This window comes from Tamandua tetradactyla, chromosome 19 (assembly GCF_023851605.1).
Source record: "Tamandua tetradactyla isolate mTamTet1 chromosome 19, mTamTet1.pri, whole genome shotgun sequence".
Taxonomy (NCBI): Eukaryota; Metazoa; Chordata; class Mammalia; order Pilosa; family Myrmecophagidae; genus Tamandua; species Tamandua tetradactyla.
Genome location: NC_135345.1, coordinates 4,145,940 through 4,173,031, shown reverse-complemented (window position 1 = coordinate 4,173,031; position 27,092 = coordinate 4,145,940). Strand labels below are relative to the sequence as shown.

Below are 27,092 nucleotides of genomic sequence, written 5' to 3'. Positions count from 1 at the left end.
CTTGAGTGACCCAGTGAGCGCCCCGGCCCGCAGTCCCACTCATGACCACTATGTGGCGCTCCTTCCAGCCAGCAGATCAATGCCAGAGTTAACGACTTCCTTTCCATACTGCACAGTACTGCCATCTCTGCAGACATAGGCTTCTAGTTTCCAATCCGGCTTGGCTTCTGACTGTTTGTGTGGCCCTGGGTGAGTCCCTGTCCCTCTCCGGGCTCCTCACATGTTGGCCAGAAGGTTTGGGGACCCCCCTTCCCCACTCTGCTCCGTGACAGCTTTGCCCTCTGCAGTCCGGAAGCAGGTGACTGGCGTGGGGGTGGGGCTTCTTGCAGGGTCAGTTTGAACAAAGACATAAAGTGGTTGGGGAACACCTTGGGTGGAGAGTTCCAGGCAGAAGGAGCCAACAGGGCAAAGACGCTGGGGTCTGATGGTGCCTGGCATGCTCCTGGACCATGCAGAGGCCAGAGTGACAGGTGCAGCGAGGGCTGCACTCACAATTAGAAGTCAGCTGGCAGGTGCTCTGCTGCCCCCTGTAAAGGTAGCGTGCCTTCTTTCTCTGGGAGCCTTTAACGTGTTCTCTTTGTCTTATGTTTTTATTGGTTTGACTAGGAGGCGATGATATGTCTAGGTATGGCTTTCTTTGCATTTATCCTATTAATGCTTTTAGGGCTTCCTGAATCAGCGGCTTGGTGTTTTTCTGGGAAATTCCCACCCATTTTTTCTTCAAATCTTGCTTTTGCTCTATTTTCACTCTCTTCCCCTTTTAAGACTCTAATTATATTTATGTCCAGACTTTCCATCCCATATATTGTTCTTGTCGGTTTTCTATCCTTTTTGTTCTTGTGTTACAGCCTGGATATTTCCAACTGCCCTACGTTTCCGTTCACTCGAGTCTTTCATCTCTTCCGCTCTGCCTTCTGTGCTGGGAAACCCATTTATTGAGCTCATAATTTCAATTTTTTTTAAGACTCTTCAGTTCTAGAAATTCTATCAGATACTCTTATACTCTTATAAATTCCTGTTATCTATTAAAATCTTCCATCTTGCCATATATTTTCTTGAACATATTTAATCCTTGTTTTAAATCGTGAGTCTGGTAACTGCAATATGCGGGTCATACATAAGTTTGTTTCATTGTCCCTTTTCTCTGGTGGCCCTGATTCTCATTTTGCTTGGTCACTCTTAATTGCAGATGAGACATTGTGACTGAAACCTGGGAGGTTCTGAGTGGGGCTCCACTCCTCCAGAGAGGGCTCCCTTTGGCCTCTGAAAGGGAAATAGAGGAGGGGGCTGAAGTAACGGTAACCCAGTAGGGGGATGCGCGGCCTGAGGCCAGGTTGCAGTCTTTGCGGAGCTCGGTGAATCCTCTGATACACGTCTTCTGCTGGAACCCTCCTGAGGGTCCATCTGAGAACGTGAGGTGTCCTCCCCGTCTTTGGTGGGCCTTGAACATCAACTTTTGTCTTTTCCTTATTGTGACACTGAAACCCCACCGTTTTCGGCAGCAATCATCTTGGTTTCTTTCTCCTTGAGCAGGTGAAACATGTGACCGGTGCCTTCCAGGGAAAGCCACACATTCATATGCACACTATAATGCACACGTACATGCACATACGTGTACACACTCACGCTGCGCATGCACACGTGTACACCTGGTGCTGAGCTCACTTCTCCTGGCAACCTGAAGCCTTTCCTTTTCTGTCCAGGGCCTTGGAGACTCTGATGCCCCCAGAAATATTTTTGTTAATTGTTTTTTTCCTAGTGGCTCTCAGCAGGTACGCCAGCCTGCCACCAGCTGAAATACTGGGAGAGAGGACATGGGAGGCCACAGGGGGGCGGGAGGTTGGGAAGGGGCCTGCGGCCACGGTGCTCTGGAAGTAGATGGGGCCAGGGGAGATGGGGAGGAAAGGGCGAGACCAAAAGCCATGAGAAGGGGAAAGAAGCACAGGAGAACCAGTTCAGGGGGGCTGCGGAGGGCCCGGGCCGGCTGCAGAGGCCGGCGAGGGGCTGGGGAAGAGGCCCTCTGGGCGTGGCAGGGGGCAGCTGGAGCTCAGCGGAGCTGTCCGGAAGGGCGAGGGGGTCTGGACAGGAGAGGAGGCGGCCCCCGGCTAGTGGAGGGAGCGAGAGGAGCCGCAGGCCTGGGATGGAACCCAGGGGAGGCTGAGCAGGCGCTGCCCAAGAGGAGAGAGGAGAGCTGGAGAGAGGGGGTGAGGAGGGAAGGGAGGGCATGCTCCCCGGGGAGGGGTCCCAGCATGAGCTGCTGCAGAGGGGTCACAAGGGTGGTCGCATTACAGCCCATGGGGTGGACTGCACTCCAGGGTCAGCGGACAGGCCAGCAGAGGGGTCAGCAGTGGGGGAGGGGCTGTCTGAGGGGGAGGGAGGTGGACATGGCTGTGGGCTGCCCGCAGCAAGGTGCCCGGGACAGGCCTGGGGAGGCTGTGCAGTGGGCATGTGCTGACTCACCCCAAGGGGCCGGCCGCACCCCCAGCCCCAGGGAGCCCCTCAGTGATCCAGGCCCCTCCTGCAGCAGGAGCGCGGTGCTCCAGGGCTCCGGAGCCCAGCAGGGACCTTCAGGGAAAGGTGGGTCAAGGTGCTCAGATTTCAAGCGCCGGCTTCAAAGGCAGCTGTGGGCCTTGGAGAGCGGCGGGCGGCCGAGCAAGTCGGGCTGCGGGCAAGTGGGGCTAGGAAGACCCTGCCCAGAGAGTGGCTCTGGTCGTGGCGGGTGAGTGGCCCAAAGCTAAGGGAAAGGTTACGGGCCACGTGTAAGTGGGGCCTGGGGTGGCGGGCAAGGTGGTGGGAGCAGCTGTGGCCCCCCGGGAGGCAACTGCGCTCTCTGGGCCCTGGGTGCTTCTCCGTTAGGTTGGAGAGGAACAGTGACAGGGCAGCCACAGCGGACTCGGCGTGCGTGACCGGCTGTGCACGCGTGTCACGTAAGGGCTGTGTACAGATGCAAAGCAAGGGCCGCGCGCCTGTGTAAGGGCTGGGCAAACGTCTAAGGTCTGTGGGTGGGTGTAAAGTAAGGGCTGTGCACACATGCGAAGTAGGGCTTGCACATGTGTAAAGAGTTGTTGCCTCATGTGCGTAACATTCTGTGAAAGCTACAGAGAAATCAAGATGATTCCCAGGGAGAAGTGCAGGAGTCAGCGTGTCCAGGGGCTCTCTTCGTCACACACATGCATGTCCACATGTACACGTCATGTGTGCACATCAACACTTTCTTATACATGCTCACACATACACACGTGTGTGTACAAACACATGCTCATATAGACACATACGTTTGCCCAAAATACGCTCACACTCACAGATACATGCACACATGTATGGTTACATTCACCCATACGTAAGTACATGCCCACACACGCATGCAGAGACAGGCAGACATATGTACATGTATGCATATACATATGTATGTACATAATCACACACATACATGCACACATGTGTGCGTGCTCACACACATATACAAATGCCAATGTGTACATGTTTATGCACTCACATATGCATACACATGTACGTAATACACAATATACATATGCTCAAATGGACATACGTGGGCATAGATGCACAGGGACACACACTCATATGCACATATTTATGCACACATGTATACACACTGCATACACACATGTAAGCCTATTCATTTGCATATGTTCCCATACACGTATATGGATGTGCACATGCAAGCACACACATATGCACATATACATAGAAGGGTGCACATGCGTGCACGCACACTCATCCATACCCACGTGCACATGCGCACACACAGGGATGTGTTGCATTTCTTCAGAGACTGAACCTGCTGCATATCCACTGCCACCTGCTGTCTCCTCCAAAGGCCTCCGCTGTTTATACACTTTCTAAATGAAGGAGATGGAAACATTTTTCTAAACTATTTAAAATCCAATTTTAAAAAACCAGTGGCTAAATGAACCAGCTGCTACAAACCCATTGCCCAGGCAGGGGCCAGGGAAGTGCTAATGATGTCCACGGCCCCCAGCTGGGCCGCCTCCCTCCCAGGTGGAGGGCGCACTCTGGGGGGGCAAGATGGGCTCGTCCACATGGCGACCTCAGAGGCCGGGAGGGCAGGGGCTCCCAGAGGCACAGTTTTCTGCTCCCGCTCATCAGCACGGCCGACCCTGTGTCCCCTGATCTGCTCAGGTCAAGTGCCTCCTCCAGGTCCATTCTCCTCCCTGCACTCCCAACACCCAGGTCTCCTCAGGACAGTCCTGGTTGGCGGCAGTTGTCCCAGCCCGGCTATGACTAGCGCCCTGGCCCTTTCACTGTGCCGGTCTGGACGGTGCATTGGGGACTGCCCTGGCCATCCCCCTACTGCTGGCTCATTCGCTCTCCAAGCATGCTTGGGAGTCCATGCTGGGCTGAGCCCTCTGCTGGTCTGGGGGGGGTGCTGGTGCTCACTGGGCCAAAGCTGGGTGGGGGCAACCTTGGGTGCCAGGCTCTGCTGCCACAGGGGGCCTGCGACTGGGTGGAAGGCCGCAGGCCAAGGAACTGTCCCCACCCAGCCAGGTGTTCCCCACACTCAGGGGTGCTCCCAGCACCCCCACCCTCGCCCCCAGCCGCAGCATCCCTGCCCCCCACCTCTGTGTCTCACCTGGCAATTGGAACCCATGACAGGGTTTTTTTTTTTTTTCATTACATGGGGAATCATACCCAGGTCTCCAGCATGGCAGGAAAGAACTCTACCACTGCGCCACCATTGCCCGCCCTGATGGGGACTTTTTTTTTTTTTTTTTTTTTTTTTTTTTTTTTTTTTTTTTTTTTTTAGGAAAGACAGAGAGAAGGAAGGAAGGATAGAAGGAAGGAAGGAAGGAAGAAAGGGAAACATTTTTAAACATTTTCTTGTTTTATTGTATTCTGTTTCTCCGTTTTTGTTACATGGGCTGGGGCCGGGAATCGAACCGAGGTCCTCCGGCATAGCAGGCAAGCACTTTGCCCGCTGAGCCACCGCGGCCCGCCCTGATGGGGACTTTTTAATGTGCAGATTACCACATCAATTTTTGAGCATTTTCATCATAGAAAGAAAACCCACACCTGTCCCCTCACCTCCCCTGCCCCCTTGCCCCCAGCTTAGACGACACGAGCCCCCTGTCTGTGTCTGTGCCCGCGTCGACTTCCGTGGGTGGACTCGGCCCGTGGGTGGTCTTTGTGCCTGCCCTTTCCCAACACCATTCCTTTCATCGCCATGTAATATTCCATGGCGTGGACATGCCCATGTTGTTTGTCTCTTTGTGTGAGGACAGCCACTTGGAGCTATTATGAATAAGGCTGCAGTGACCATTTGTGCACGTGTGTATGTGTGGACATGTTTTCATGTCTCCTGGGTATACACCTTAGCGTGGAATTGCTGGGTCACACGGTGACTCTAGGTGTCATCATTTGAGGAACTGTTGAAAGCTTTTCATAGTGGCTGTACGAGTTCTACTGCTTAAAAACAGAAGTTTTGCAACTATAAGCAGTACCTGAGGCCTTAGCATAGTGCTGGCATGAGGACGATGGATGTCATTTATTCAGAGCCTTCAGCCCCTCCCCCTTCCTGCCCCTGAGCACCTGTGTAGCGCCCCCCTCCCCAAGAGGCAGGACCCCCAGGGCTGCTGGCCCACCTCTCGTGCCCAGGTGCCACCCTCCCTCCACTTCACCGAGGGCCGAAGAGTGAAGTGACTTGTCCCAGGCCACACAGCGAGCCAGCAATGGTCCGGCGCCCCAAGCCACACCCCAACCTCTCCTTCAAGCTCAGCCCTTTCCTGCGTCCGTCTGTCCATGTTGGCCTCTCTGCCTCGTGCAGACCGGTTCCCCTCTCCAGGGAAGAGTTCTCTGCCCCGTCTCTACCTCGGGGTCTAGCACAGAGCTGAGCCCACCGTGCATGCTCGTTTGACCCTTGCTGACCTCCTGGAAGGCCGAGCTCCGCTGGGCCCGTCTGCTCGCTCCATCTAAGAGCTTCGGCCTGGAACATGAGTCCCTCTGAGTGCCGCTCTCTGGCCTCCTGGCCCTGAGCTCAGGAAGGGGGTATGGAAGGGCTGGTGAAGCGGGGAGGGGGTGGGGGTCCGGCTGGGCAGCGGTGGTAAGACGGGGAGCCCGAGGGGGTTCATGAGCTCCCTTGCTCTTGAGGTCTACCTGTGGGGCAGGTGGAGGGCATGATGGGCCTCTCTCTTCTGTCACCCTCCAAGTGTCACCTCCCCCTGCTGCCCTGCTTGGCCTCCTCTGGCTCTAGGCCATCTCCCACCCCCTGGACCCCACCTGGGCTCTGATTACTCTCAGGTGCATTTTCCAGAGGAGGAGGGGGTGGGGACTTGTCACAGCTCCACCCCCGCGCTGGCAGCCAGGACAGCTTGGAAAGACACCCATCGCCCGATTCCCTGGGCCAGCAAGTCCACTTCCAGGCTGGGTCCTGGGCCTGACGCAGTCTCTTGCCTGGGCCTGGGCCAGGGCAAGAGACTGAGTCGCCGGGCCCAACGTTGGCCAGGGCTGTCCATGCGTCCCGCCCTCACGAAGTCGGGGGCCGCTCTGCATAACCCTTGGCAAGGGCCTCTCTGGACATTTGTGTATCATCTCACACATGTGTGCACAGCATATCCATGTAAGCAAATCACGTGAGGACAAAAAGCCTAAGGAGCCACTGTTGGGGGGGAGTTGCTGTCCCCCTCTGACGAGGCCCTGGGGGCCCTGCCCCCTCCCCCACTGCTCCCTTAAGGGTCTGATTCCAGTGGTGATCTTAGCTCACCCCAGGGCCTTTGCACATCCTCTCCCCTGCCTGAGGCACGAGGCCCCCTCCTGCCCAGCCTCCCCCCACCCTCTGTAAGCCCCACCCTTAGGTAGGCATCCTGCATCCCTTTTCCTGAGGCTGCTGAGATGCCCCCCTTCCAGAGCAGGCCCAGGAAAGCCGCTTCCTGCCTTCCCCCTGCCTTGGGGGCGCCTCTCTGGGTCCCCTCTACTACAGGGGCCTGTTCTGTCTTATTGGCTCAATGTCCACCACAAAGCGGGTACACGAGAATCGGTTGACGCATGGACAAAAGCGGGGAAAGAATGGGAGGGAAAGGCTGGCTAGGTGCAGATGGCTGGGAGATCAGAACAGGCTGCCCCAAGGGAGGCAAACCTCACCTTCTGGGCAGGCAGCTCCCGGGAACCAAGAGGGAGGAGGCCGGCCCTGCCCCAGGAGCCCCGGCCGACCCCAGACCAGAGGCCCCGGCTTGAGGAACTTGCAGGCACTTCCCAGGTGAGCTGGTCAGAAAGGGGGCAGAGGCAGGGGGCAATGGCGGCTGGAGCAAGCTGGTCTCGAACCTGCAAGAAAGAGCTGAATGCGTGTCATTTCCCAGCCACGGCATGGGAGAGCATTACACCATGGAAGTCCACAAATGCTCCAATTTAAGATTTATTTATTTATTTTATTTTTTTGAGAGAAAGAATGAGCTTGGTTTACCACCGTCTGGAAATAAAAGGGGCATGCAAACTGCAGGGAAGGTGGCCGGACATGGCACCATTTCAGGGGTCTATGAACCTGCCCAAAAGGCTTTTGTGGGGGGAAGCAGGTTTCTTTTATCGGACGGAGGGCTGGCTTATGGTTTTCATCAGATCCTCACAGGCATTCTGACCCAGGAAGGTTAGGGTCTGCTGCTGCCTGACCAGTGCCTGGGCGAGCACTGCTGAGCTGCCCGCTGTGCCGGGACACCCCTCCTCCCCGGGTCGGGGGGCACGGCGCCGCCCCTCTCACCTTCGCAGGGTCTTCCCCGAGCCCCTCTGGCTTTCCTCTGATCCTGGCTGGCTGGCACCCCCTCCCCAGCCTTTCTGCCCTGAGAACTTTCCCAGCTGAATTTGGCTAAGGCTGAACTCAAAGTCACTTCAAGGAGGCTTAGGCTGAAAAAAAGAAGAAAGGAAAGAAGCGAAAGGAAAGGTGGGGGTGGAGGGACAACCTGCGCAGGCATTGTGCAATTATCCTTTGAAATTAGAATATTCAAGCAGATGTTTCTATTTTCATCCTGTCCTGAGCTCTTTCCAATGCAGAGAAACTAGTTACCAAGTCATTATCGGCCTAATCACGCTAATGGTTTAACATCCGCCCTGCCCTCTGTGCGCCCAGGGCGCGTCCCCCAGCAGCTGCGTTTTAGCGCTTCCTCTCCACTGATCCCTTAATGAAGTGGCATCTGTTCTAATACAAGTTAAATATCGCAGTTGACTTGATTCTCTTTTGCTCGGTCCTCCGGGTCCTGGGACGGGGCAGATAAAGCGAAACACATTTGCTTCCCAAGAAGGAGGAAGGGACGCGGCTCGGCCGCTCTGGAAATGCGCCCCATCAATCATAACTGATTACAAATTCGTCACCTTGAATCAATTTCTGTTCACGAGTTCAAAAGGCACCCCGAGCTCGGGGCTATCTGGAGTCTTCTCCATGTGGAGAGGATTAGCATTCGATCCGCTTCCCCGTTGGGCGGAGGGGGCGGGTTTGGCGGGGGGGGGGGGGCGGTGAGTTCGCGACACGAGCGCAGGAATCTTGAAGCGGCAGCGCGGGTGGGGCCGGGTGGGGGGGTTCCCATTCCTGCTGGGAGGTGCCGAGCACCAGAGGCCGGTGGGCCTGGCGGCGTGGGGGACCAGAGGAAGAGCCGAGGGGTCCAGGAGGCACCCTGCAGCCTTGTGGCAGCAGCGACGCGGGCGTGGGCGTGCATGAGTGGGTATGTATGTACACGAGAGGCCGGAGCCAGGCAGGGGCGCAGGACGCCCTCTTTCCCTCCAGAGCCCCCGAGACACGCCCCCCCAGGCTTTCTCCCCGTTTTCTGGAGCCTCAAGCCAGGGGCATTTTCCCGAGGTCGGCTGTGCTCCGGCTGGAGGGGAGCTTATACACGAGTCCCAACAGCCTTGCTCCTCCAGCTGGGAGGCGAGGGGGGCGCAGTCAGCGTGAGGAGGGAAAAAGTGCCATTTTTGGGGGGCCCCACTCTTGGTTCCAGGCTAGACCCAGCTATGAACAGCATCGAGATATGCCTTCTGGAAAGGAAAGGAAAAAACTACCCATACTTGTCAACCCTAAGTGGGGTCTTGGGGTGTGGGAGGACCCCCAGCCTGCGTCCCTTCTGCCTCTACCCTCCTGAACTCGGAGGTCCCATCTCCGTCCACTGACGCGGAAAGTTCAGGAGGCAACCCTGCCGAGCTGGGGTGGGGTCTGGACACACATCCCAGCAGTTCCGCTTCCCACAGCAACCCCTGAGGTGCCCTCCCCTCCTAGGGTGCTGCTTCCAGAGGGCACGGGCTTAAAGAGACCACATGCCAGGGGTCCCCACTGCTGGGTGCCCTGCTTCTTCCCCGGTCAGAGGGCACCGTGGCCACAGAGGGACACAGCAGCTCTGCCACATGCCCACATGCCGGGAGGGGACACAGTTGCTGACCACTGCGTGTGCTAAAGTCCTTACTGGTCCCTCGGTTTTGTGGTCTTCTAGTGAGTCCAAACTGAAATCCTGCACACTGGCCCATTTTGAGCTTGGGGGAGCTTGTGGGGAGGCACTGCTGCTCTGGGCCTCAAACCAAGGTCCCAGAGGGAGGGAGGGTCTACCAGGTCACTGCTTGCTGGGGTGGATGGGAGCAGAACCCCCCCCCCAGCCGCCCCCTGGCCACTGAAGTCGCGTCACTCCTCCTTCTTTCCATTTGCAGAATATCAGGACGTCTCATGCCCACAGGCTCCCAAGACTCACAAAGCCAACCCACCCATTTAGCTCCCAGAGGAGACAAACAATTGCACGATCTAGAACCCAGATTCCCGGCCAGGGTCAGAACAGAGAGCACGGGCCTGCACAGCAGCCGGGTCTGGGGAGCGCAGGCCAGCGCGGGGAGTGGGCAGTTTGTGGAGCCGCCCCCATGTGTCTGGGGAGCGCAGGCCAGCGCGGGAAGTGGGCAGTTTGTGGAGCCGCCCCCATGTGTCCTCACGCACGTGTCTGCTGCCTGCTGGGCCTGTCCCGGGTAAGCCTCGGGGACAGCACTGAACAAGATGGACGGGGGCTTCCGCTGGAGCTTGTGGAGGACGGTGGGAACTGGGGGTAGCGAGTGGCGTCTCCCCACTGCCCGGGGCTCGGCGAGGGCGGGTGGGCTGGGCTGAAGCAGCAGCGGGCTGAGTTGGTGAAGCACCTTCCGGGCAGAGGGCAGCCTGTGCGAAGCCCCTGCTGCGGGAGGTGGGGCTGCTTCAGGCCTAGGGAGGAGATGAAGCTGGGGGGTCAGGGGAGGGAGGAGAGCAGACGAGGCCCAGACACTTCCCAGCCTTGTGGCCCCCCAGAGGGGCGGACAGTGGAGAAAAGTCGGATCTGATCTGTTCATGTGAGAGAGAAACTGTGCAAGTGAGGGGAGGGCGCAGGGGGTGAAGGCCCAATGCGGAGAACAGGGAGACCTCTGTGATGGGGGAGCAAGGGTGCAAGTGGGGCTGGGGGGGGCACCACGGGCTGGAGAGAACTGGGTGATCGAGAGACACTCCAGAGGTGAGGGGGGACCGTGGCCTATTGCAGGGGTGAGGAAAGGAGAGACGGGCCTCCAGGGAGATGCCCAGGAGGGGGCAAGAGGTGGAGGGCAGGTAGGCAGTGCTGCCTGGGCCCCTATGGAGGGGCCCGATGGGTGTGCCTGCCGGGCTCCGGACACCCAGCTCGAGAGAGCCAGACAGGGCTGTGGCCAGCACAGAGATGCAGATGGGACCAAGTGCTACCAAGGAAGCACTGAGGGTGATGAGAGAGGGAGCAGCATGTGGGGTCTGGGGCAGAAAAGAGATGTGGGAAGGGGGCTTGGGGCCTGAGGGGCAGGGAGCGCCAGGAACAGGTGGGGTCACGAGGCCTCAGAGGGGCTGACAAAGGCGAGAGGACAAACGAGGGACAGCAATGTGCTGGTCTGCCCATTTGGGAGCCCGTGTCAGAAAAGGCCGAGCTGCTCCTGACCGGCTGTGACTTTTACTCAGGGATTTATCACCTTGGCTGCCAGGAAGCTCAAAGCTCTCCTAGAGCTCACCTTCAGCAGGTGTGCAGGGCCCCTGCGCTGCTTCCCTGTGGCCTCCATCCTTTCTCCACTTGTTTATTTTATCTTTAAATATTGTACAGGCTTCATTTCTTCTTTCTAGAATGAAGCAAACAATAGATGCTTGCTGACAGATGGACATGCAGATAGATGTACAGACTGCCGGAAATGCCTGTGGCCAGCTCATTGCACAGGTGAGTGTCCAAGGAACCCCTGCACCCACCCCAGTGCCTGCAGAGTGGGTCACCAGGGCCTGGAGGCCATTCCAACCCCCTGGGGGATGCAGATGTGCAGGGTGCGAGGCAGCAATGGGTGCTGGGGGGCTGGGGTGGGGTGCACGCATGGGGTCGGCGTCATCAGACCTTGCCCCACTTGCTGATGGGGTCACGAGGCCGCTGAGCTGGGCCACAGGAGGGCTTGAGGGGTCCGAGGCCCAGGAGCCTGGGGCGTCCATAAGGGAATGTGTGGCCAAGAAGCTGGCACCTGCATGCCCATTCCAAGATGGGGAGATACTGCTGGGGGTGACTCTAACCCACTGGGAAGGCCAGTGCCTCAGTTTCCCCACCCCTTCAAGAGGGAGCAGCCTGGTGGGCCTGCTGCTCTGCGCTGAGCCTTCACCGTCTTCTGAGGCCCTGGTGCTGCTGACCCCACCTGCCTCCCCAGGGCTACAAGGAACGAGACCGGGACCAGCCAGGGGCCCCGCCCTCCCCCTGGATCCTCCCTGCCCGTGAGGTCAGGAAAGCTCAGCCTCTGTCTGTCTGTTCATCTGTCCCACGCAGCCAGTCCTAGCTGTCGTTGCCTAAGGTGCAGACCTGAGCGTGCGCACACTGCCTGTCCCGGGAGCCCTGCAGCAACGTGTGTGCTGCAGCACCCCTGCCCTGTGGGGGGGCTGGGCTCTCACTGCCCCACCCCCACCCCGCACATGAGGAAGTGGACTTGACTTTCTGGCCTGTGTCTGTCCCAAAGCGGAAGGCAGTGAGGATGTTTGCGGGGGCTGAACGTGGGACCCCTCCCCAGCGAGGCCCTCTGGAGCGGACTTGGGTGGTTTAACCCTCATGGGAGCCTCCGCTGGCTCCTTCTGGGAGGGGGGGCAGGGGTGGGCAGTAGGTGCTGCCCAGAGCCTGCCCTGCACCTGCCCCCACCGGTGCCCAAGGTGGGAGGCCGCCACACCCTTTGCGCCACAGTCTCTGAGGCCAGGGGTCAGGTGATGCACCCAAGGCCCCGAGTCCCGGGCTGGAGCAACAGTCAGCTGGCCCCAAGCCCAGCGCTCCTTCCAAAAGCCAATTCAGAAACATGTCACCTGTTGGGGGCCAAATTGGAGTCCCCAAATATATCTTGAAACTGCAACTCCTAGAAAAATCCACAGGTGGATTGACGTCCTGTGGAAACAGGGTCTTTGCAGATGTGATTCAGTGAAGATGAGGGGCGGGGGTGGGGGTGGGGCCTTTTAACCGTCGGCATGTTTAGAGACAGGAGAAGAGACCCAGACATGGGGGTACGGGGGTGGGGCAAGGGAAGATGCAGCCAGAGATTGGGGTGATGCAGCCACAAATCAGGGAGCCCCAAGGACAGCTGCCCCCACCAGAAACCAGGAAAGGCAGGGAAGGTCTCCCCTTCCTACAACACTTTGGTTTTGGTCTCTGGCCTCAGGCCTGTGAGACGGTGCATTCCTGCTGTTTTAAGCACCCTGTGTACAGGAATATGTGACGGCATCCCCAGGAAGCACAGGTACTGCTTGGCCCTGGGGAATTTGCTGGAAGCCTGTGCCCCCTGCCATGGGCCAGGTGAGCCCTGCTGGGAGGCCCCATGTGGGTGAGCTCTGCCCGGCTGGCACCCTGGTCCACGTGGACCCGGCGTGGCTCGCTCCGTGTGCAGTGGGTGCTGCAGGCAGAGGCGCGGGGAGAGCTGGAAGTGAGGGTCCCACGAGTGGCGGGTGGATGAGGCCTGGAGGGAACCTGGCCAGGCAGGTTCAAGCTCACACAGGAGGACATTTTAATGAGCAGTGGTGTCCAGGGACTCTCAGAGAGTGGTGAGCTTCCTGTCACGGGAAGCGCTCAAGCAGGGGCCCCCAGCCTGCTAGCAGTGAACTGGAGCAGGGGTTGGACTAAATACCTTGCAGGGTCCCTCTGAGCCCGGGCCTCTCCATCCTGTAAAACCCGTTCTGGGGGTTGGAGACCCCAGCCCTCAGCGTGATGTCCCATACTCACGCGCGAGCTCACACATGCTTCCTCAGCCCCGCGGGTGCACACGCAGCTTTCAAATCCAGACCCTGCCCCTGACCAGCTGTGTGACCTGGAGCTGCTCGCTTCACCTCTCTGAGCTTCCTCTTGGGTGGGGGCCAGGGGTGACATGGCTGTCACGTGGGAAAGTGGCCGGTGGGGGAAGCGCTTCAGCCAACTGGAAAGGCTTTCTGCACCCCGGGCTGTTGCAGGGGCGCCGCTCTGCTCCTGGGCTGGGGTGGGGATGGGGCCGGGCCTGCATGGGAAACGGGGTGTCAGGGGGCTGCGCCCTTTGCTGTACCCTTTGCTGGGCATCTCTGCGTCCAGGTTCCCGGGTCTGTGCACATGCAGGGCTCCCCGGCCGCGAGGCCGGCCCTGGGAACGCTGCCTGGCCAGTTGGCGGTGGACACTACCACCCTGGGTCCCACGAGCACCCTCTGCAGAGTTAAAGCCAGGAGAGGGGTCACAGGGCCAGGCCGGCACGTCCCCTCACCGGGGCCTCAGCGTGTCCCTCTCCCCGGACTCTGCACACTAAATACGAACTCACCCTCAGTGACGAATGACAGGTCGGAGAAGGTCGCCTGCACCTGGGACCCCACGGGACTGGGCTCGCCCTTCAAAGCCGGCACCGAGCAATCAGCCCGGCGGTGCTGGAGGCGGGAGGTGGCCACAGCTTCTCGGTGGTGGTCCGTAGAGCCGCCTCTTCCCTGGGGGAGGCAGGGAAGCCATCCTGCCGAGTTTCGGACTAGGGGGGCATTGCTGGGCCTGGGCAGCCTCTGATGTGGATCTGCTGCCCGTGGGCTGCGGCCGGGCGAGGTCACTCGTGGAGCCAGGACCCCCACGCAGTCCAGGCACGCGAGCCAGCGAGGAGGCCAGGAGGTGACAGTGGGTCGTCCCGGGGGACCTGCACAGGGCTCGGGAGGCACACCCCGGGAGGGGCAGCTCTGACCCCACCTCCCCCAGCAGTGCGAAGGCGGCGGCCTGTTCCTTCCTGTCTCCGGACCTCAGTTTCCTTGGCTGTTGGGTGGCGCTAATCGCGGGACAAAAGGGTGTGACTCGTGGCCTTCCATGGCCAGGGGCTGTCACGACTCACAGGACGCCTGGGCCTGTGTGCTGAGCAGCCGGCCCGGTCTGAGGATGCCCGTCTCTCCCCGGAATTCGGGGAGCAGAGGGAAGGGGCTGCCTTTAGAGGGTGTGGTCAGCAGGGCCCAGTGAGGCTGAGGGAAGGAACTTGGAATGGACGGAGGGGGCCCTGGGACCCCCCCCCACCACGGGAATCTAGGGGTAGAGCCAGGCTCGGTTCCAGGACGGACGTGGGTTCTTCCCCGCCAGGCCCTCCACCTCTCAGGCCACCGAGAAGGAGGGTGGCCACCCTGCACCACCCGCTGTGAGGGGCTGGCATCAGGCCCCAGAGGCCAAGCCTCGCCTCCTGCCCTTGGCCTGGGAGCGGCAGCGCCAGACCGGGCTCGGTGTCCCCCACCCGGCCCCCCTCACCTGCTTGGGGTGAAACGCCTGCAGCCTGGAGGTGCTCACAGTTGACCCCACGGGCGTCGTGTGGGGTCGAGTTCAAAACCTCAGCACGGGAAAGCGGCCACAGGTACTTGCCAGCTGGAGCAGGGCTGATGGGGCCGAGGCGCCCCGACAAGGATTGATGGGTTCCACCCCCGCAGCCGCTGCCCAGGGCGCAGCTCATCCCTCTGCTACAGAGGAAACTGAGGCCGGGGCCGGGAAAGGTCACAGAGCAACTGGGGAGGGGGTGACAGGGCGCCGGGGGCCCCTCCCTTCACCCCCAGTGTCGTCCCTGGGCTGTGCGGATGCTGGTGAAGAGTCACAGGGGCGTCGCTGAGCCCCCGGGCGGGCTGTCGGGGCAGCGGTGAGGGGACGCAGGCCGGGGCCTCGGGGCGGGGCTGCCGAGCTGGGGGGGAACGCGGGCAGGGCTGAGCCTTTCTCAGCCGGGGAGCAAAGGGGACGAGGTGCTTGGCTCTGCGGTGATTCCAGGGCCGACTCCCGGGCCCCTCCCGCCCGCCCGTGGTGAGAAGGCATCCTGCCCCGGGGGTGGCGCCGGGTGACCTTCTACGCCCTCCCCAGGTTCCCTCTTAGGAGGAGCTGCCTCTCCCCACCCGGCTCCCAGCGGGGCGGCCAGCCCCACCACTCTTCCCACCTCCCCCACTCCCCCACCCCCACTCCACACCCACCCCTCAGAAACGGGGCTCCTGAGTGGGCGCCTGGGGAGACCGGGTCAGGGGGTGGGGGTCAGCTTTTCCTTCAATTCAGTGAGTTATCCCAGGGTCTTCTAGGAAAACCCTGGGCCCGAGTTCACCGGAGTTGGTAGGGGGTGCTTGCCACCCAAGAAGCTGTCTGATTCGAGAAAGGGGCCTTCTCAGGAGGCACAACCTGAGCTGGACTTCCCACGGTGGGTGGGATTGATGCAGAGGAGCAGGGAGGGGGAGCCCTGTGGCGAGGCAAGCGCCCGGCCAGCATGTGCGTGGGGTGGGGCCCTGGCGCGCAGACATGGGTGTGAGCTGGGGGGGTTGTTAGGAGCCTTTCCCTCCCTCCCCCTCGCTCTCTTCCCCTCCCCCCCCACCCCCCGCTCTCTTCCCCTCCCTCCCCCCCCCCCCCCCCCGCTTCATTCAGCCCCAGGCTCCCCACACGCCCGAGTCTCATCCCTGTGTTTGTCCGTCTCCGCGTGGACGGTGTGTCTGAGGACAGGGGCGAGGTCCTTCACATCTCCACACCCCTCTCACCGGGCAGAGCCTGGCACAGAGCAGGTGCTAAAAACTGGTGAAAACTTCACCAGCTGCACCAAGCAAATACTTTAGAGGTAGTAATGCCCCACACCAAGCGATGACAAACGGGGGCAGGGGCCCATGGAAAACTGGCCCTGAAGGCCCTGCCTTGCCCACCAGGAGCTGGCAATGGAGCTGAGGAACAGAGTGCAAACACACGAAGTGTTGAATATGAGTGACACGTCCAGGAGATGGGTCCAGACCACCAGAGAAGAAGTTTCCATGACAGCACAGTTAGTATTAAGTTCCCACATGCCTGGTCCATGCCATGGCCAGGTCCTTCCTCTCCATTTCCACGACCTCCTTTCCTCATGCTGGGAGCACCGTGTACAAACCAGACAACCTCCCTGCAACCCAACCTCTATGCTGGATGATGGTGTCCAGATGCTGCTCAGACAGCAGGTCAAGGTGGTGGAGGAGAATAAAAACCTAACCTTGCCCTTCCCAGGTTCCCAGCGAGTGGAATAAACAACAGAAACGAAAGCTAAAAATTGGTGAAAAATTCACCAGCCACACCCAGGCAAGTACTTCAGAGGTAGTTAAGTGTCTGCCATTTGTTTTCATGAAAGTAACCAAGGAAAAATCTGCTGCTGGAGAGACACGGCATGCCTCCTGAGTACACCTTTGCATGGCAGGAGGCACACTGGGAGAGAAGGTGGGTTGACAAAATCCTAAGTAGATTCATTTTAAGGGAAGACGTTGAAAGGAAGAGGCAGACATCCAGGGAAAATCTAGGAAACTCCTTGACAGCATAAGATACGAATTCTCGAGAGAAAGAGAAAGTTTTCCAGGACTTAGCCTTTTTAGTGGCTCGTGCTGATTTGGAAAAAAAGGCCAAAACTAAGGAACAGAAAACACTTCACAGCATCAGAGAAGAAAGATACTAAAACAACTATTCAGGGGATAAGAGAATTTTAAAAAAAAAGAATTCTATAGGGGATAGTTGGTGATCCTAGAGAAGATAACCCAACAATGCAATGAAAGTTTTACATTGAGGTATAATAGGAGAAAATTTCCCTAGAAATGAAAGAAAGCCTAATTTGAAAACTGAGCAGCAGATAGTTATCCAGGGTGAGATAATGGAGATTGAGCCACATTGACACACAACCTGGTCTAATTATTGAATTTAAGACAAAGAGACATCTTCAGGTACTCAGTAGCAGAAATAAGTTATGTTGTTATCAGATGATGCTACAGTATCATTCAATACTACAAAAAAAAAATCTGGAAGAAATAGTTTTTCAGGAAAAATGTATGATTCCCCTCCCCTAAAAAAAGCACAAAAAACAAAAAGGCAGGCAAGTTTTTCAGACATAAAGGAAGTAGACTGACATTCCTAAACATGAAATAATTCAGAGCATATGGTACATAAGTTCATTTTGGAAAAAAATACTTAATGATGTCCAGTCACCCAAGGATAAAAAGAGAAGTGATCAAAGGGAGCCCTCACCAACACAAGTTGTAAAACAATGGTTCCAAAGGGATAAGGAGAAAAAATGAAGCACGAGAATTCTATACCCAGCCAAGATGGTCTTTTGAGTATAAAGGCAAAAGATGGGCAATCTCAGGTATGCAGGAACTCAGAAAATAGGGCATTTATGACATTTCTTGGGGCAAAGATACCTTTTTGGAAAATAATCTAGTAAAAGAAAATATTATTCAAAAATTTAAGATATCAGGATTAGAAAAGTTGTGGTTAAAAGAGATGGTGAACATTGAGTCCATTTTTACACACAATTATTGTGTGTAAAATATTAAGGTTACAGAAGACATCATAAATGTGAAAAACCTTGTCAAAGTAAAATCAACAAAAGAGCTTGGGATTTTGATTGAGATTGCATTAAATCTATAGATGGTTGGGCAAATTTCTTTAAGACCAGGCTTTGTGAACTATATGGTCTGTATCACAAGAACTCAACTTTGCCTTTGAAGCAAAAAAAGAGCCATGGAAAATATTTAATTTATTAAAAAATATTTAATGAATAGGCAAGACTATAGTCCAATAAAACTTTATTTACAAAAACAGAAAGCTGAACTGTGGGACATAGTTTGCCAACCCTTTGTAGATCAATTGGGGGAAAAAGAGACATTTTAACAATATTGAGCCTTCCAATCTATGAATATGGTATATCTCTCTATGTGGGTAGTTATTTAATTTCACTCGGAAAAGATTTTCTAGATATTTCATGTAGACATATGATACAATTCTCTCTAAATTTATGTTTAACAATTTTTTTATTTTTTAATTTTTTATTTTTTTTCAGAAAGACAGAAATATACTTTTTTATTAATTAAAAAAAATTAACTAACACAACATTTAGAAATCATTCCATTCTACATATGCAATCAGTAATTCTTAATATCATCACATAGTGTTTAACTATTTTTGTTACTCCAAATAGTATTTTAAATGTTTTAATTTTAATTCCAAATGTTTAAAAATTTCAACTTCCAAATCATTTGCTAGTGTGGAGAAATACTGCATTTTTTAAAATATCTACCTTGTATCTTGCAACCTTGCATAATTCATTCATTAAATCTAATAGATTTTTTTAAAATTCTCTACCATTTTCTATGTAGACGGTCATACTGCCACAAATCAAGACCATTTTATTTCTTCCTTTCCAACATGTGTGCCTTTTTTTTTCTCTTGCCTTATTGGATTGGCTAGGATCTCCTGTACAAAAATAACTAGAAGTGGGGAAAGCAGATATCCTTATTTTGTTCCCAGTTTTAGGGGGAAATACATTCAGGCATTCACCATTAAATATAATGCTGTTAGTTGCTTTTTCATATGTGTCCACTATTGAGTTGAGAAATCTTTCTTCTTTCCTACTTGTCTGAGAGTTATTGTCATGAGCAGGTATTGAAGAATGTGTGGTGAAAATTATTTGTATGCCTTTGTTGAAATGACCATGTGATTTTTCTGCCTATTCTGTTAATGGGATTAATTGCATTATTGATTTTTAAATCTTGAACCAACCTTGCATTCCTTGGATAAACCCCCCACTGGTCATGAGATACTATTCTTTTTATGTGTTGCTAAATTTGATTTGCAGATATTTTGTTGAGTATTTTTGTATTTGTGTTCATGAAGGATACTGATCTGTAGGTTTCTTTCCTTATAATTTCTTTGTCTGTCTTTGGTATTGGGGTAATGCCGACCTAAAAATGAACTGAGTTTTAAGAATTCCCCCCTTTTCTTAAAGAGTCTGTGTTAGATTGGTATTATTTATTCTTATAAGTTTGATAGAATTCACCAGTGAAGTCATCTAGATCCTGAGCTCTATTTGTAAAAATGCAGATTTAATTTCTTCAATAGTTACAGATTTATTCAGAATTCTTATTTCTTCTTAGTTTTGATAACTTACAGTTTCCAAGAAATCTGTCAATCTCATCCAAGTTATCAAAAATTTGGCATTGGTTATAATATTCCCTTAAAAGATTTTTAATGACCTTAGATATCTTACTAATAGCATCTCTTTCATTTCTGTGTGGGTGTTTACTTTTCTTCCTAGGAGTTTATCGAATTAATTAATTTTATAAGAAAACAAACTTTTGGCTTTGTTTGTTTTCTATATATATATTTTCATTTATTTCTATTCTTTATTATTTCCATCTTTCTACTTACTTTGGGATTACTTATCTCTTCTTTTTCTTGCCTCTTAGGTGGGAACTTAGTCTATTTTAAACCATTTTCCTTCTCTAATGTAGGCATTTAAAGAAATAAAATCTACTCTAAGAATTTTTGAACTGCATTCCACAGATTCTGAAATGTTATGTTTTCATGATCATTAGTTTTTAAATACTTTCTAATGTTCCTGGTGAAATTTTTCTTTGGCCCATGAGTTATTTAGAGTTGTTGTTATTTAATTTACAAATATTTGTGGATTTTATACATATATATATATATATTTTTTTTTTGGTCTCTCATTTAATTCTGCTCTGGTCATACAACATTTGTATGGTTTGGGCTGATGTATCAACTTGTCCAGGTGGTGGTGCCCAGTTTTCAGGTCAAGGAAGCACTGGTCTAACCATTACTGTAAGGACATACAATGGCTGGTTAACAACAGAGGGCTGGTTTATTAAATAACCAGCACATTGATTGCATCCATGGCCGATCACATCTGCAGTCGGCCAACACTGCAATTAGTGATGTTTAATCTAATCAGCTGAAGGCTTTAAAGGAAACGTCAAAAGAGAAAATGTTTCTTTCTGCTTCGGCCAGCCATCCTTTCCTGGGGAATTCATCAAAGACCTTCTTTGGAGTTGTCAGCTTACTGCCTGCCCTGTGGAATTTGGGCTTGTACATCCCCACAGGTGTGTGAGACATTTTTATAAAACTTCATATTTACAGATATCCCCTATTGATTCTGTTTCTTTAGAAAACCCTGACTAATGCAAACATCCTGTGTGAAATCTCAGTCTTTTGAAATCTATGGAGAGATTTCTAACTCAATTGTTATCTGGTAAATGCTCCATGTACAATAGAAAAGATGGTACATTCTGCCATCATTGGATATAGTGTTATCTAAACGTCAGTGATAAAAAAAGACAGTTGATAATGTTGTTCAGATCCTCCCTATTTTTTAAGTGTTTTAATTGCAAAATACAACATATAAACAAAGCAAAGAAAGGAGAAAGCAATAATTTTCAAAGCACAGCTCAATAAGTACTTATAGAGCAAATCCCAGAATTTGTTATGGGCTACCATTCCACACTCTCAGATTTTTCCTTCTAACTGCTTCCAAACACTGGGAGCTAGAAGGAATATAAATACGGTGATTCAGCAGCCATATTTGTTTGTTAAATCCCATTTATACCTCAGATCTTCCATATCCTCACCATATTTTGTCTGCTTGTTCAATCAATTACTAAAAAACAATAATCTCCAATTATTGTTGTGGACTGGCCTTTTCTTACCTTCTTTCCTTTATTAGATGCATGCTTACTATAGATCATCTTATCTTCCTGATGAATTGCTCCTTCTATCTCTGTGAAAAGCCCCTGCTTATGTTTTTTTGTGTGAAACGCTTAGTCTTGAAGTCTTCTTTGTCTATATTAACATAGCACACAGCTTTCTTATATTTGAAATGTGACCACAGTATTTTTGTAGTAAATTACTCTCAAATTATTTCTATATTTATATTTAAAGTGCATCCCTTATAGAGAGAATGGAGAATGTCATCTGATCTTACATTTTTACCCTATCAGACTATCCCTGACTTTTGTATTTACATTTAGTGTAATTGGTGATATGGTTGGATTTAAACGTTCTATATTTTTCTATTCGTCTCTTTTGATTTTTCCCTCTGTTCCTCCTTCCCTGCTTTCTTTTGGGCTAATTAAATAATTTTTGTATTCTATTTTAATATCTCTCTCAGCCTTAATTTATTTCTTTGTATGATTTCAAGTTATTGCTCTAGGAATTACTTAGTCACAGTCTATTTAGAGTTACTATTATATCTCTTCAGGCACAATGTAAGAATCTTACAACAATAAAACTCATTAAACTTCCCCATCTTTTGTACTATTGTTGTCACGTACTTTGCCTCTACCTACATTGTTAACCACCAGAACAATGTTATTTTTGTTGTTTTGATTCTGTGCTTCCCAGTATAGTAGCCTCTAACTGTTTGTGACAATTTAACTGCAGATGAATTAAAATGAAAGAAAATTAAAAATGCAATGCCTGTAGACACACTTCATGTGCTCAGTAAGCACATGCAGCTGCTGTACTGTACGGTACAGAAATAGAATATTTCCATCATTGCAGAATGTTTTATGGGACAGAACTGCTTTAACAGTTAATTGTCTTTCAGAGAAATTCAGACATAAAAGATAATATTATGTATTTCTCTACATATTTATCCTTTCAGTGCTTTTTACTTCTTCCTATAAATCCAAGTTTCTACCCAGTGTCATTTCCTTCCAACCTGAAAAACTTTCTGTAACGTTTCTTAACGTGCAGATTACTGGCAACAAATTCTCTTAGTTATTGCTTGTCTGAAGATGTCTTTCTTAAGAATATTTTTGATGGATATATAAATCTAGATTCACAGATATTTTCCCCCAAATTTTCTAGAGATATTGTTCTATTGTCTTCTGACTCCCATGATTTCTGCTGAAAGATCAGCAGTAGTTCTTGATGTTCCCCTGTAGTAGGTGTACTTCTATGGCTGCTTTTTAAGGTTTTCGCATCTTCCTTCATTATTCATCAGTTCGACTACAATGTGTCTAGGTTTGATACCCTTGTATTTACCTTGTTTGGGGTTATTCTTGGACCTGTAGACTGAGGTTCTTTAATAAATTTGGCAAAAAATCCACCATTATTTCTTTGAATTCCTTTTCTGTTCCGTTATTTTTCTCATTTTCTGTCTAGGGCATCAATCACACCCATGTTAAACTGTTTTCTATTGTTCACTGAGGGTTTGTTCATTTTTCTTCCCTAATCTTTTCAATCTCTCTTCTTAAAATTGTAAACTTTTTCTCATTGATTTTTCAAGGGCTCTGAACTTTTCCTCTGCCATCTCTAAACTGCAGTTTATCCTTTCAGCTGATTTATTCATTATAGATATTGCACTTTTAATTCTAGAATTTCCATTTGTTTTCTTAAGTATATAAAATTTTCATTTTCCTTCTGCGATTCCCCATCTTTTCACTTATGATGACTATCTCTCTCCTTGAACACATTTGTAATAGCTGTTGTTAGGGATTAGATCATGTCCCTCCTAAAGATGTGTTCACGTCTTATTCCTGTTCCTTTGGGGTGAGCCCACTTGTAAATAGGACCTTTGACAATGCTATTATAAGTTAATGCATTGGCTCCTTTATGATTGAGATCTTCGAAGATCCTATTTAAACAAGGCAAAATGGAATCAGGATGTGCTTAAATCCACATAACTGGAATCCTTTTAAGTGAACACAGCCAGACATTAGAAGTTTGTGGAATTTAGAAGTCAGCAGAAATCAGAGAAGCACACCCAAAGTGAGAGAGCAAGATGGCCATGTGATAGAGGATTGCCAGCACACTGTGGACTACAGGAGAAGGCAAACCCCACGGCTGCCTCAATGCCAGAGCCTGCAAAGCCATGAGACAATAAATTCTCATTGTTGACTCCTGCCCAGGGCGTGGTATTTGTCATAGCATCCCCAGCTCACTGAGATGGCTGCTTTAAGGCACTGCCTGTTATTTCTGACATCTGAGTCATGCCAAGATCTCTTTCCTTAGCTGCTTTCTTTTAAATGATGGGCTGTAGTTTCTTCCTTCTTTGGGTATCTGATCATTTTTTACTGGATGCTGGACACTGTGGATTATAAAGTTGTAAGAAATCTGGATTATGTTGTTTTCTTTTAAAGGATGTTGTTCCAATCGGCAGTTAAATTACTGTCAGATCCTTGGGGGGGGACGGTGCATGGTCTGGGACTCGAACACAGGTATCCCACATGAAAGGTGAGCATCTACCACTGAACCACCCTTGCACCCTGCCAGATCCTTTTGATCTCACAGGTTTGGCTTCATTCTTTGTTAGAGTGGCTTTATTTCAGTTGACCTTAATTCTAGGGCATAACACTTTTTTTTTTTCCACATGGGCAGGCACCAGGAGTCTCTGGCATGGCAAGTGAGAACTCTGCCTGCTGAGCCACCGTGGCCCGCCCTAAAGCATGACTCTTACTTTGTGGCTTGACTCTTACTCTGAAAGCGTGGGCTTTTGGGGGGTGTCTCCTGCATATCAAAGTGCCCAGTGAGTCCCCAGCATTTTGGTTGCTGCAGAATCCCTGGGTCTCCCCACACTGCGGGCTTCCAGGAACCTGGTGCTGACTGTGTCTGGACCCCTCTGCAGCTGCGGCTGATGGAGCCTTGTCTTCACATGTACACGACAGCCCTCAGCCAGGGCTTGCACTGACACTTACACACCATCAGAGGCCACTCATCTGTGTGCACGCCCTCCACCCCCTTCCCCCACCTCCCACCTCCAATTCTAGCTGCTTCAGTAGCTCAAAATCTAATTTATGTCTCGTCATGTCAGTCAAGACCTTTGCTTGGGCTCCACCTTCCTGCACTGCTGGAGAGAAGGGTCCACAGGCAGAGAGCTGGAACTTTGGGCTCATGTCCTCTGTTTCCTTTCTCTCAGGGATCACAGACCCTGCCTGCTTGCAGGGTCTGACACGGTTACCTCCTATAACATGCACGGTCTTGTAGTTATTTTATACTAAGAGGGCAAATCCATTTCCAGTTGTTGCATTATGGCTGGAAAAGAAAATCCCATTATTCCTTACCTTTCCCTAAGCTTGGAACTCCTTAAACCTCTGGGAAAATGTATGTGCTGCGCAATCCCATTGCACACATAGTAAGTGCACACTAAATCAAATAAACATAGATGATGAAATCGAGTAAATATAGATGACAAATAATTAGCCATTCCCTCACTACTTGTAGTGTTTAATGTTTTCAAAGCACTTTCACATGCTCATCTCATTTGAATGTTATGATACTCTTGTAAGATACACAGTCCAACGTTTATTTCCCAAAGGTGCAGAACTCATACATGCCATCTACATTTGACACCCCAAAACAGTGGCCTTTCCACACTGCCTCCTATGGCATGCACCCCCTCTCCTGCTAGCCGCTCTTCTTTGATCTCCTTAGGGAAAAGCAGTATCCAACATGCAGCTATAAGCTCATAAGTCAAGAAAAATTAACGTTCCCCATTAAAACTGGCAATATGTGGACCCCCACATTTGGGAAACTCTGTCACTCTACATGACTTTAACATCCACTCAAGCTCATCTCCAAGGCCAAGCCAGGCCAAAGCAAATCAGGGAGAGGAAAACTTTGAACAAATGCCTGGTGAAAGGATGTGGGGGCTGACAACAAGTGTTCCCATTAGGTCAAACAGAAAGGGGTAGAAGTGCCTTTTCCCCAAACCCAAAGACACAAATCCTTCAAATAATAACTTCCCCTTTCATTCTGTGCAAATTTATCCAGCGCAGCACTCCTTGGACTGAGTGCAGTTGGAGATGCCCCAGGAATGTCTCTTACGGTTTCTGCATTCAATTGGGCCAAGATATTGTGCTGATTTAGTGGCTTCAATTTTTTTTTTTAATTCAGGGTGGGAGGGAATTCAGGGGGAAGTGCATTAAAATATCCAAAGGTGTTTCCACATCTTCTGGGGTGTTTGAGATGGACGGCATATGGGCCAGATGTTTCAGAGTCTCTACTGCAAACTCACTGTCCGTAAAAATCAACCACTCATTTATCTTTGTCGTTGGGAGGGTTCCAAAAAGGACGTAAGCAGGGATTCCAACTTGGAAATTCAAGCTCAGAGACCCTGTCTAGACACACAAACTTAAGAAATAGTATTGATTTGAAGCAGCTCTGTATTTTTATTAGTATCTGTCAATCAAGAAATATTTTTGAATGAATGAATTAAAAAAAGGAAGAATAGATGAATGGATAATCAACTCAACTGATTCAAAATGATTTAAAAAGCAGATTGATACATATTGCATTTAAAAACAAACTGCTTAGGGCTTACTTGTGGTAGGATTTCCTTCAGTGTTCTTTCTTAATGGCACGTGAAAAAAATAAGTCCAAGGCTGCCCCTGCAGGCTGGCACACGGGAACCCTCAACAAATACCTGTTGAATAAATGGTGAACGAATAGACAAGCTTCAAAAATGAAGATTCAATGATGGGGCTTAGAGAAAGGGTTTAGAAGCTTCTCTGAAAAAGGCAATCACCCACCAAGGCTGGTCCCCTCCTCTGAACCACTGGAGCTGACAGCCCTCAGCCCGTCTCCTCGACATCTGTGCAAGGACCCCAGCGCACGTCTGCAGGGGAGCAGAGTGGCCCTGTTTTCTGGCCGCCTCACCCCTGGCTTCTGCATTCTGGAGAAATAGACTTGCTTGTGCACATGTGGGCTTCAGTGCTTAGCCGGGAACTGGCCTACAGAAGGGTTGGGTAAAAAGGCATTAAATACATCAAATAACTAAACAAATTAAACTTAGACTGCAAAAGTTATGACACGTCTGAATGGAAATATGTTTTCTTTCACAAAATCCAGAGGATCGGGTGAATATTTTTCTAAAATACTTTTCACCCCCAACCTACCATCACATAAAATATAACAAAATGAAATTAACGAATATATCCATATATTTACTAAATTTATTTTATGTAGTAAATTTGTTTATTTTACGGCAATTTATATCTATAATTATATATATATATCTACCCCCTTAGGTATAATTCTAGAAGTCTCCACTGGCTAACCCTCACTGATGGGATTCTCTCTTGCACAGAAGTTGAAGATGTAGATATTTAAAACAGAAGATAAATGTTCTTTCTGGATATCGCATGTATAGACGCAAATTCAAAACAGAACGCTAATACCAAATGGGTATTAGAAATGGATTGTTTGATTGAATCTTGTCTGAATTATCAACTACGTAATAAGCAAAGCGCTGGCTTTGCCTGCGGAGTGGAGCTGTCACACTGTGCGGTTAATCTTCATATAAAAGAGACCAGATACTTCTCAGTGGCAATTGAAAGCCAGCATTTTTCTTATTTAAGATGATCGGAATGATGGATGCATAAATCATAACATATGAAATTCTCCCATAACTCAAAACCCCTTTAATACTAAACATTTGTTCCAATTTCTTGACAACTGCTGTCCGTGTGAGAAGCTTTCCAGCGGTGATTGTGCTAATATGGGTGGGTGTTTTATAAAATGTTCTTTCCTCCTTGGCCCTCGAGATGTTATCTTGAGAATACATGTTCAGGAAATTTAAACGAGAGATGATTGAAAAGCATTGATTTAATCAATAATTTATGGCGGGTGGCGATCACTCTGGGGCGCTCTTCCAGATTTTTGTAAGAAAATAGAATGTCTCTGTCAATCACCCGGCGGCCTGTTACATTTTTCGTAGTAGTTCTCCCTTTGCTTGTCACTTCCTTGAGATCACAAAACTGACCTGTAACTCCCCTGGAAGACCCCAGTTTGGGAACATAACCCAAAATATGACAAACAAGCTACCTCGTCAGCATGATACTTACAGCAGTGAGAACAATCAGAGATAGCTTTACCATT

General features: G+C 50.8%; 1 long non-coding RNA gene across 1 annotated transcript; it reads left to right on the top strand.

Annotated features, from left to right (window-relative positions):
- The first annotated feature begins 366 nt into the window (after positions 1-366).
- On the top strand, positions 367-27,092 carry LOC143663450 (uncharacterized). Its single transcript, XR_013165910.1, has 3 exons — positions 367-535; positions 11,093-11,183; positions 26,243-27,092. It is a non-coding gene; the product is annotated as an uncharacterized LOC143663450 (long non-coding RNA).